Below are 12203 nucleotides of genomic sequence, written 5' to 3'. Positions count from 1 at the left end.
TTTTGCTAGGGGAATTGGGAGCATCTGCATCTTATATAATATCTTTGGCACTAAAACCATCTTCATCACATTCACCCGTCCTATCCATGAGACAGGGCAGTAGCTTATTCTTTTTATTTCTGTTCTAAATTCATTCAGGAGGGGTATAAAATTTAAATTGTAAAGGTTCTCTCTGGATTTTGTCAAACTTACCCCCAAGTATTTTATATGATCTTTCCATGGGAAATGAAACACTTCCGCTAATTTACTGGCTTCTTGTTTACTGATGTTTATTTTTAGGGCTTCTGACTTTTCTAAGTTGATTTTAAAATTGGAGAGCTCACTATATTGCCTCAGTATTACTAACAGATTAGGAATGGAGATTCTAGGGTTCGAAATATAGAGTAGTACGTCATCCGTGAAAGCGGCTAGCTTGTGTTCTTCCCCTCTAACCTTGCACCCGCCCACGTCTGGACTCCTCCGAATCCGGGCGAGAAGGGGCTCCAACGCCAGGACAAATAAAAGCGGGGAGAGAGGGCAGCCCTGTCTAGTCCCATTTTCCATGGTAAACTGGGCTGACGGCAGGTTATTCACTTTTACATATGCTGTCGGCTGTTTATAGAGTGCTTTAATCCACTTTAACATTATTGGACCTACTCCTATCATCTCCAGCACAGTAAACATAAATCCCCAGTCGACTCTGTCAAATGCCTTTTCGGCGTCTATTGACAAGAGAACGGCTGTGGATCTTCCTGCCCTGCACGCTTCCATTATCAATAGGGATCTCACCCCATTGTCTCTGCCCTCTCTCCCCGGAACAAATCCCACCTGATCTGAGTGGATCAGGTAGGGCATTTTCTCTTTTAATCGGAGGGCAAGCACCTTGGCATACAATTTTGTGTCGGCATTTAATAATGCTATTGGCCTGTAACTTGAACACAAGGTACGGTCCTTGCCCTCCTTGGGAATCAGTGTCACTGACGCTAGTAAGGCGTCTCTACCCAAATCCCCCTGCTTCCCTATCTCATTCCACAACTGACACAGCTGCAGGATCAGGGACTCCTTAAACTTTTTAAAAAAACTCACAGTAAAGCCGTCCGGCCCTGGACTCTTCCCTGAAGGGGTTGATTTTAACGCATGCATTATCTCTTGCTGTGTTATTGGTCTCTCTAATTCCGTTGTCTCTGCCTCTGAGAGTGACGGTAGATTTGCTTCTTTAATAAACTCCCGCATCTTTACTTCCTTATTCCTACATTTTCCCTTCTTCCCCACAGAGTAGAGTGACATAAAATATTGTCTAAACTCCTCCCCTATTTCTCTAGAAGTGTGTCTACTTTCACCCTTTCTATCTCTGATTTTTTCTATATAATTCTCCTTTTTTTTCCTAATTGTATTTGCAAGATGTTTCCCTACTTTATTCCCCTTCTGGTACATATTTTTAAGATGTCTATTTCTACTTCTCCAGGAGTCTTCTGATACAATTTCCCTTAATTCATCTCGCTTTATAATTAATTCTGTAAGTACCTCTTTTTCCTCCTTGCCCCTGTTTTTGTGAATTTGCTCAAGTTGGTGTATTTTTGCTATGAGATCTTCTATCTTTTTCCTTCTTCCTCTCTTCTCCCCTGCACCAATTGAAATTAGGACTCCCCTTATATAAGCTTTAAAAGTTTCCCATACTATTATCCCGGGTATCTCCTCTGAATCGTTATTGTGAAAGAATTCGTCAATTTCTGACTGGATTCTTTCCACTATACTCTCCTTCTCAAGTAACTTTTCGTTTAGCCTCCATGAAAAGGGGGTCTTCTGTAGACCTTCTAGCTTTATTATCATTGTTACGGGAGCGTGATCCGATAAGGTCATAATTTCTATCCTCGATCCTTCTATTGCATCTAACAAAGCGTGATCCACAAACCAGTAATCCAGCCGAGAGTAGGTCCCATGGACAGGGGAGAAGAAAGTATAGTCTCTCTCCTTAGGGTGTTGGACTCTCCAGATATCCACCAAGTGGATATCGTGTAGTTTCCGCCTGAGACCCAATAACTGTTTCTTAGCCTCTCCACCTGTTCCGGATGACCTATCCCAGGCCGGATCCATACACATATTAAAATCTCCTGCCAGTATCACTGCCTCCTCACTGAATTCCACCAACCTGTTCAGGGTCCGGGAGAGATATCTGGCCGGGTCTTTATTTGGGCAATAAATGTTGGCCATCGTATAAATCTTACCCCCCAGTTGTACCTTAATGAACAGAAATTGCCCCTCTACGTCCACCATCCTATCTATGACTGTACTTTTTATCCGTTGTGTGAACCCGATAGCTACTCCCTTCGCCCTCTTGGTTGGTGAATCACAATATATCCAGGTAGGGTACATCCTTGTCTCAAGTTTAATTCCTTCCTCCTGAACCAGATGTGTCTCCTGTAAGAAAACTATGTCTGCACCATAACTTTGCATCTCTTTTAACACCATATTTCTCTTCCCAGGAGAGTTTAAACCTTTTACGTTATACGATAGACATTTAACTTCCATTATTATTTACTCAGTGTACTTCCTCCCTTCTCTCCACTCCCCTACCACTCTCTTTCCCCATTATCCAAAATACCCTTCCCATACTGTCGTCCACAATCAACCAATCGAGGAGGACAGAAACTACCGAGTATAGGAAAGCCAATAACAAAAGTATTATCTGCAGTGGCTACTTCCGTTAGCAGCTGCACTCGCTCTGCTGGGCGGGGGTAAAACAGCTTCCTACCGCCCAGTCTGTTGATGCGCACGGCTCTTTCCCTTCAGGCTTGCGTCGCTCGTCTCTGGCTTCGGTCTGGTATGAAGCATTACCTGAGACAGCGCTGGCTCTCACCCCTCGCTGCCTCGCCGTCTTTCATTGCAGCCAGTCGGGTCCGACGCTTCCTCCTCTGCCCCGCTGGAAGGCCCCTCCCCTACACCTGTGCACGTCACATCCCACTCCCACCCTATAGTACAAGTTTCTAGTGATCATTGTATTCTGATGGCTGGGAAACCTTCCACTTTCATAATACAATAGCGCAGTGGGGAGGAATTAGCCCATCAACACAATCAGTGTTGATGGGGGAATCAGTTGCAAATTGCATAATCTCTAGCTGGCCTTAGAGCAAAAAAAAAAGAGCATCACACACACACAACATTTACCTGTGCTGTAGTAGTGCACAAATATGGAAATACTCACCTCAACCATGTGATAACAAAATCTACTAAGTTTACCAGCAAGAATATCATAAAATCTATCTGCTAGCGCTTAGCAATTGGCAGCGCATACTTGGCATATTCACTAATTACAGTAATTCCAGAATTCAATTATGACTCACAGAGTCATTATTGCCTACAAGATAAATCTACAGCTTGGGTTTGCAAATCTTTATTGAATAAATAAAAATACTGATGAACAGAATACTTAAAAATGTACGCGTTTCCATTGCTAATCAGGACATCAGTATGTATAATTAAGTAAATTCATATGAACTCACACTGTGAAATTTCTAGCTGTTAATTGATGGTTAGGAGACCTGCCCATCTGCCACCAAGATTATCAAGGCACAGAGCAGGACACTCTGTACACCTTAGGGACAAAGCAGAATTTCACCCAGGAAAGCAGAAAGTCCTCTAATTCCTGTGCTCAAGGTCCAGTGAGAACTATAAAAACTTTTATTATACAAATTATATGTTTGCTTAAGTCAATAATAATATCAGCAATAGTAACTTAGCATAGGACTGAAGATCAGGTGCACAAAAATGTCTGCAGGCCAAGACCAAAGCATCTTTCAGACATTTCAGTTCTGAAATGTGGATATTCACAAATAGTGTATCACTTTGCTGATCTAACAGCCCACTTGCACCATGTAAAATCACCACATTAAAGCTGTAGAAAAAATAAACTATGAAGAAAAATTTGAAAATATACTCACTTTACATCCAGCATTCACACAAACAGAAGGTAACGTCAAGAATCTTTCAGGGAGATCCTGGGTACACTGAGTATCGCAAATCTTCTGAAAAGATGCTTCAGTAGAAACGCAGCAATGTCTTTTATGAGATTTGGGATCCTCGGTGCCCCCATCAGACTTAAACCCTATTGAAAATCTGTAGAATGACTTGAAGATTGCAGTCCACAAACGGTCACCATCAAATTGAACTGAACTTGAGCAGTTCTGCAAAGTAGAGTGGGCAAATATTTCAAAATTAGAAGAAAAATATCACAACTAAAAGCTGTAATGAAAGGAAAGTCCAGATGGCTGCACACCAAACTGAGATCCAAATTCCTTTATTCACATAAAACCATGAAGAACATAAGGAGCACTACATGTACAAGCAAGCACAGTTTACATGTTTCACACACGAATTGTGCTTTATCAAAGACTAAAGGCTGTAATTAAAGCAAAAGGTGGTTCAACAAAATACTGACATAAGGGGGCGATTCTTTTTCCAACTCAGTGATTCTGTTTTTGAATTGTTTTTTTTTTTTTTTGACATGTTGGGGTTCTGTCTTTCACTTGGATGTTATACGTTGCACTAGTAAATACAGCTGTATAAAACAAAAAATGTGTCTGTCTTCATTTCAGACTGCAAAGCAACAAAATTTGATTTATTTTAACCACTTCAGCCCCGGAAGGATTTACCCCCTTCCTGACCAGAGCACTTTTTACAATTTGGCACTGCGTCACTTTAACTGTTAATTGCGCGGTCATGCAATGCTGTACCCAAACGAAATTTGCGTCCTTTTCTTCCCACAAATAGAGCTTTCTTTTGATGGTATTTGATCACCTCTGCCGTTTTCATTTTTTGCGCTATACACGGAAAAAGACTGAAAATTTTGAAAAAAACTGATATTTTCTACTTTTTGTTATAAAAAAAATCCAATAAACTCAATTTAATCATACATTTAGGCCAAAATGTATTCGGCCACAAGTCTTTGGTAAAAAAAATGTCAATAAGTGTATATTTATTGGTTTGCGCAAAAGTTATAGCATCTACAAACTAGGGTACATTTTCTGGAATTTACACAGCCTTTAATTTATGACTGCCTATGTCATTTCTTGAGGTGCTAAAATGGCAGGGCAGTACAAAACCCCCACAAATGACCCCATTTTGGAAAGTAGACACCCCAAGGAAATTGCTGAGAGGCATGTTGAGCCCATTGAATATTCATTTTTTTGTCCCAAGTGATTGAATAATGACAAAAAAATAAAAAAATTACAAAAAGTTGTCACTAAATGATATATTGCTCACTTAGGCCATGGGCATATGTGGAATTGCACCCCAAAATATATTCAGCTGCTTCTCCTGAGTACAGGGATACCACATGTGTGGGACTTTTTGGGAGCCTAGCCACGTACGGGGCCCCGAAAACCAATCACTGCCTTCAGGATTTCTAAGGGCGTAAATTTTTGATTTTACTCCTCACTACCGATCACAGTTTTGAAGGCCATAAAATGCCCAGATGGCATAAAACCCCCCCAAATGACCCCATTTTGGAAAGTAGACACCCCAAGCTATTTGCTTTGAAGCATGTTGAGTCCATGGAATATTTTATATTTTGACACAAGTTGCGGGAAAGTGACACATTTTTTTTTTTTCACAAAGTTGTCACTAAATGATATATTGCTCACACAGGCCATGGGCATATGTGGAATTGCACCCCAAAATACATTTAGCTGCTTCTCCTGAGTATGGGGATACCACATGTGTGGGACTTTTTAGGAGCCTAGCCGCGTACGGGGCCCCCGAAAACCAATCACCGCCTTCAGGATTTCTAAGGGTGTAAATTTTTGATTTCACTCTTTACTGCCTATCACAGTTTCGGAGGCCATGGAATGCCCAGGTGGCACAAACCCCCCCAAATGACCCCATTTTGGAAAGTAGACACCCCAAGCTATTTGCTGAGAGGCATGGTGAGTATTTTGCAGCTCTCATTTGTTTTTGAAAATGAAGAAAGACAAGAAAAACACTTTTTTTTTCTTTTTTCAATTTTCAAAACTTTGTGACAAAAAGTGAGGTCTGCAAAATACTCACTATACCTCTCAGCAAATAGCTTGGGGTGTCTACTTTCCAAAATAGGGTCATTTGGGTTTTTTTTTTGCCACCTGGGCATTCCATGGCCTCCGAAACTGTGATAGGCAGTGAAGAGTGGAATCAAAAATTTACGCCCTTAGAAAGCCTGAAGGCGGTGGTTGGATTTCGGGGTCCCGTGCGCGGCTAGGCTCCCAAAAAGTCCCACACATGTGGTATCCCCATACTCAGGAGAAGCAACAGAATGTATTTTGGGGTGTAATTTCACATATTCCCATGGCATGTTTGAGCAATATATCATTTAGTGACAACTTTGTGCAAAAAAAAAAAAAAAAAAATTTGTCTCTTTCCCTCAACTTGTGTCACAATATAAAATATTCCATGGACTCGACATGCCTCTCAGCAAATAGCTTGGGGTGTCTACTTTCCAAAATGGGGTCATTTGGGGGGGGGTTTGAACTGTCCTGGCATTTTATGCACAACATTTAGAAGCTTTAGCCCCGGTTCACACAGGGGCGGCACGACTTGCAGGTCGCCTCAGCGAGGCGACCTGCAAACTACTTCCGAGGCGACTTGCAAAACGACTTCTGCATAGAAGTCTATGCAAGTCGCCCCCAAAGTAGTACAGGAACCTTTTTCTAAGTCGGAGCGACTTGCGTGGCTCCTATTAGAACGGTTCCGTAGCACAGAACGGGAGGCGACTTGTCAGGCGACTAGGTCACCTGACAAGTCGCCCCTGTGTGAACCGGCACTAAGTCACACATCACCCACTCTTCTAACCACTTGAAGACAAAGCCCTTTCTGACACTTTTTGATTACATGAAATAATTATTTTTTTTTTGCAAGAAAATTACTTTGAACCCCCAAACATTATATATTTTTTAAAGCAAATGCCCTACAGATTAAAATGGTGGGTGTTTCATTTTTTTTTTTCCACACAGTATTTGCGCAGCGATTTTTCAAACGCATTTTTTGTGGAAAAAACACACTTTTTAAAATTTTAATGCACTAAAGCACACTATATTGCCCAAATGTTTGATGAAATAAAAAAGATGATCTTAGGCCGAGTACATGGATACCAAACATGACATGCTTTAAAATTGCGCACAAACGTGCAGTGGCAACAAAATTAATACATTTTTAAAAGCCTTTACAGGTTACCACTTTAAATTTACAGAGGAGGTCTACTGCTAAAATTACTGCCCTCGATCTGACCTTCGCGGTGATACCTCACATGCATGGTGCAATTGCTGTTTACATTTGACGCCAGACCGAAGCTTGCGTTCGCCTTAGCGCGAGAGCAGGGGGGACAGGGGTGCTTTTTTTTTTTTTTTTTCTTTATTATTTTTTTGCTTTTTTTATCTTATTTTTAAACTGTTCCTTTCATTTTTTTTTTAAAATCATTTTTATTGTTATCTCAGGGAATGTAAATATCCCCATAGCAATAGGTAGTGACAGGTACTCTTTTTTGAAAAAATTGGGGTCTATTAGACCCTATATTTCTCCTCTGCCCACAAAGCATCTGACCACACCAAGATCGGTGTGATAAAATGCTTCCCCAATTTCCTAATGGCGCTGTTTACATCCGGCAAAATCTAAGTCATAAAATGCTCGTAGCGTCCGGTTTCTTAGGCCATAGAGATGTTTGGAGCCACTCTGGTCTCTGATCAGCTCTATGGTCAGCTGGCTGAATCACCGGCTGCATTCTCAGGTTCCCTGTTGAGACAGGAGAGCCAGAGAAAAACACGGAAGACGGTGGGGGGGGGATTCCCTCCCACTGCTTGTTAAAGCAGTCTAGAGGCTAATTAGCCGCTAGGATTGCTTTTACATGAAAGCCGACCGCTGGCTGAAAAGAATGATACCAAGATGATACCTAAACCTGCAGGCATCATTCTGGTATAACCACTCAAAGTAGTGAATGACGTACCTGAAGACAAAAAAATGGTTAACAATAAAGCACAGTAAACGGTAAAGTATAAAAAATTGCATAACTGAAAAGCAAACATGATAAAACATAATAACAATAAAACATTGCAGAATAGAATACAGTAAAAAAGAGCAGAACAATAGAGAGAGAATAGAGAGAGAGAGAACAATAAAACGACAGCTATTTTTTTAAATTTTATATTTTTGTTTGTGTTTTTTTTTTTTTTTTTACACTTTTTTTTGTAACTGTAACTTTTATAACTGTAACCGGTTCCAGGTTCGGGTCTCTCAAAATGCGATGGCATCTTGGGAGACCCTGTGAAAGTGTGTCCTAGTCTGTGCAATGCTGTACCCTACGCTAATACTCAACTAGTGCATGGTAGCGTTCAAAACATTCACCAATGCAAAGACCAGGATTGTCAGGACAGGAGGGACAATAATAGCGGGTGTCACGCCTATATCCGCGCTTGCTGCAAACACGACATCTTTTTTGGGGGGGTTTGCTGGGTAGGGGTACTCAGGAGGACATAAAGAAAATGCCTCTCATGCAGCCGACCGCATTTAAAAACAAAGAAAGAAACAAGAGAGCGCACCAGCCTAGCGCATTATCCTTGGCAAATTTTAATAAATTAAAAACAAGGTAAAAGGCTACTCACAAAAGTCGCAGGTAAATTAGCATATCAAACGCACAAAGGCAATAGTTCCAGTGGTAGGCAGCTGTCCAGGTCCCAGGAGGGAGGCACACGGACCGCCGCTGGCTTACGCGTTTCGAAGGTTTGACCTTCTTCCTCAGAGCCTTAGTGGTGGCAGTCTCCTGCCGACTTTTTATATACACATGTTAGGCTGAAATAGACTGATCTGGTTGGTATCAGGACTCCTCCCTTAATTGGTGGGCGGTCCTCTGAGAGGAGGGGAGGGGGGGGGAGGGGGGGGGTTATTGTGGATCTTGACAAAATAAAATGAACATTATTGGAGGGCCATAACATATTGATCTATTGATTTGATGATTAATTGGTGTGCTTTCATAGCCATTATTGTTATCACTAGTAAAATTACAGTGTAAAAATGTAGTAAATACACAATCCGCTGTTCTACCCTCACATTATTACATCTCATAAATACAGAGTAGTGTGAGTGATCAGAGGGTTATGAGTATGAGAAAGGGGGAGGGGGGGGTATTGTACCTTAACTACTGTTGATCTAATGCCATCTCCTCTGCTCAGATGCATTTTTCTTCAGGGGCTGTGTCCGTATGGGCTGCCTCTGCTGTCACGTTCGCTCCTGTGCTCCATGAAACTAGGTGGAACGCACGCCGCCGGTTTACTTCCGGGTTGCGTTCCACAGGGCGGAAGTGCGGTCGTGATGTCACATCCTGTGCGCCGTTCGGCGCCTAGGATGTGACTCAATATAGTAAACAGTGGCCTCCATCTTGCTGTAGACACAGATAGAGGTCAAAGTCAGACTGATAGCATCTGACTTTAACCAAAAAGAGTGGAAATGTTAAAAATGTATAACTAGATGGATGACAACAATGAATAGTAACAATAAAGAGTGCTGAGCAATAGTATGCAAAAAAAAAAAACACAGAAAATTAAAGGGGGACCGAGGGAGGGGAGTGGTGGAATCTGGTCTAAAACAAAAGTTGGAAATAGCAGTGCTCAAGACATGTGTATTTGGAAGCCAGCAGGAGACCCACTTACATAGTATTTAAAATACATGGTAATAAAAATACATACATATAATACACCTTCTATAAAACGTTATAAATATATGTATACACATATATATAGAAAGTAAAAGCCTTATACACGTCCATCGCATATCTATATATGTGCATACGGTGATTAATAAAAAAGGCAAATCTTTTTTTATATATATTATAAAAATTACAAAAAAAAGGGAGTTTTTTTGTAAAAATTAAAATCCGTGTATAAGTACAACGGACTGTGTACCTTGCCTATCTATTCTAAAAAGAGAGAGAGGAGGGGGGAGGGGGGAGGGGAGGGGGAGGGGAGATTTTGTTGCTGACACCACATATAGACATTCCTATAGTGGTTTGTATATTATAGCGAATAACTCAGAGGTTATATTAGTAGAAATCGGTGAATGAGATGTGATGTGGGAGGGGGGGGGGGGGGGGAGGGACAATCAACAACACTTAATACCAATAATATTAGACTATTTTATGTACTTCTGGATCCTCATTTAGGCCTCCTGGAGTGAGACTGCCGAGGGTAAAGATCCAGAAGGCTTCTCTTTTGCAAAGCCTCTGGTACCTTCTTCCTGTATCCAGCTCCCTTCCAATCGACTCTATCCCAAAAACTTTCATGCCTACCGGGTCCCCCTGATGGACTTCTACAAAATGTCTAGGGACTGGGTATTTGTCTCTTAGGTTTATTATGCCACATTTGTGTTCACCAATTCTCACTCGCATTGGGCGTTGTGTGCGGCCTACGTATAGTCGCCCACAGGGACATATTATACCGTATACCACATATTCTGTTCCGCAGTTGATAAATTGCTTAATTGGGTGGATTTTTCCGTCTCTCCCAACCACCGTTTTTTTCCTGTGCCACATGTACTTGCAAGTGCCACAGTTCCTAACACCACATCTATAGCAACCTTTTTGATCGAAAATTGTTGCCCAGCTATTGGTTGGTTTGCTAGTACATATTTTTACCCTACTTGGGGCTATCAGGCTCCTAAGATCTTGAGGTTTCCGAAAAACTATATTGGGGTGATCGGGAAGTGTCTTACCCAAAACAGGGTCGTGCTTCAGAATATTCCAATTCTTTTTGATAATATTCTGAATTTCGAACGCTTTGCTTGTATATTGGGTAGAGAAGCAGGCCTGATGAATAGCTGGGGTGGTCTGGTGTCGGGGTTCTGTGTTGTTCAAATCTTTACTAGATTGTTCGTCATAGAGAGCCAGATATTTAGAAAAGGCTGATTTTATGTGATTGGCTTCATAACCCTTCTCACTGAATTTCTGCATAAGAAGTTTGCTCTGTTCTAAATAATCCTCTTTCTTGGTACACGTTCTTCTAAGGCGGCAAAATTGGCCGAAGGGGACATTCTGTATCCACCTGGGGTGGTGGTTGCTTTTAGCATGCAAGTATGAATTGCCCCCACTGGGTTTGAAATGAGTTTTAGAAAAGATGTTACCATCTTGGTCACTCTGTAGTTCTAGATCCAGGAAGACTAGACATTTCTCATCTAGGACATGAGTGAATTCTATTCCAAACGGGTTATTTCTACAATGTTCCAGAAAGCTCTGGAGACTTTGGTCTGACCCATCCCAGATGATCAAGATGTCATCAATATATCTTGCATAAAGAACCAGGTTTGCCCCAAAGGGATTGTTCTTCCATATGAATTGTTCTTCCCAAAATCCCATGAAAATATTTGCATAACTAGGGGCAAACCTGGCTCCCATAGCTGTACCTTTTATTTGCAAATAATGGTTTGCCGACCGCATTTGGTTGGGGATGTGAATGAGGGAAGTACGGGCGCTGCAGAAGCGGTGGGTTCCCAATTAGGATTGGCGAATGCAGCAGGAAGGGCATTATGGGCACGATGGGCCTGTGTTTGTCTTTTTGGTGGCAGCGGGACACTACTTGTGCTTGCCACCTCGCCAGCTTGAACTGCACATATGGGACTCGCCACGTCACCAAGTGTTACTGCAGTGCTGGTTTGACTACGACTGGGGTGTACTAGGCTGCTGGCGCTTGCCAGTTGACCAAAACGCTACCAAAAAAACTGTTAGCGATCGCAGGGATCAGGCCTGACTCTGCGAACGCTGCAGTTATGCGTTTAGTGTTTTGTAAGTGACAGTGATCGATCGATACTGCACTTGGGTGGGCTGGGCTGGGCCGGGCGAAGGGGAAAAACGTAGGTGCTAGCAGGTATTTGGGCTGATCCCGCTAACACTGCGTTTTTGGGAACCCTAAACTGCTGGGGACGCCAGTATAGATCTGATTGGATCAGATATTGATCCGTTCAGATACTATACCACTAAGGGAGGTGTACGGTGCGTGCGTGGGTGTTAGCGCTACTGGCACTAACCTGACGCTGCCTGGGGCTGGTGCTTGCCAGTTCACCAAAACGCTACCAAAAAAACTGTTAGCGATCGCAGGGATCAGGCCTGACTCTGCGAACGCTGCAGTTATGCGTTTAGTGTTTTGTAAGTGTCAGTGATCCATTGATACTGCACTTGGGTGGGCTGGGCCGGGCGGAGGGGCAAAACGCAGGTGATAGCA

The 12203-nt window shown here is 42.2% G+C and overlaps 1 protein-coding gene across 2 annotated transcripts in view; it reads right to left on the bottom strand.

The window, feature by feature from the left end:
- The window catches only part of SGTB (small glutamine rich tetratricopeptide repeat co-chaperone beta), a 464910-nt gene extending 455418 nt beyond the window's left edge, over positions 1-9492 (bottom strand). The window contains exons 1-2 of one of the 2 annotated variants that reach the window (XM_073623529.1): positions 9129-9492; positions 3918-4160 (exon numbers count right to left, since the gene is read on the bottom strand). The gene's annotated coding sequence lies outside the window, so the exon portion shown is untranslated. The remainder of the gene's footprint in view (positions 1-3917; positions 4161-9128) is intronic. The other variant, XM_073623534.1, reaches the window with a different exon arrangement.
- Positions 9493-12203: the final 2711 nt, after the last annotated feature.

This window comes from Aquarana catesbeiana, linkage group LG01, assembly GCF_042186555.1.
Source record: "Aquarana catesbeiana isolate 2022-GZ linkage group LG01, ASM4218655v1, whole genome shotgun sequence".
Taxonomy (NCBI): Eukaryota; Metazoa; Chordata; class Amphibia; order Anura; family Ranidae; genus Aquarana; species Aquarana catesbeiana.
Note: the sequence above shows the minus strand (reverse complement) of the source record. Positions and strands in the feature narration are given on the sequence as shown.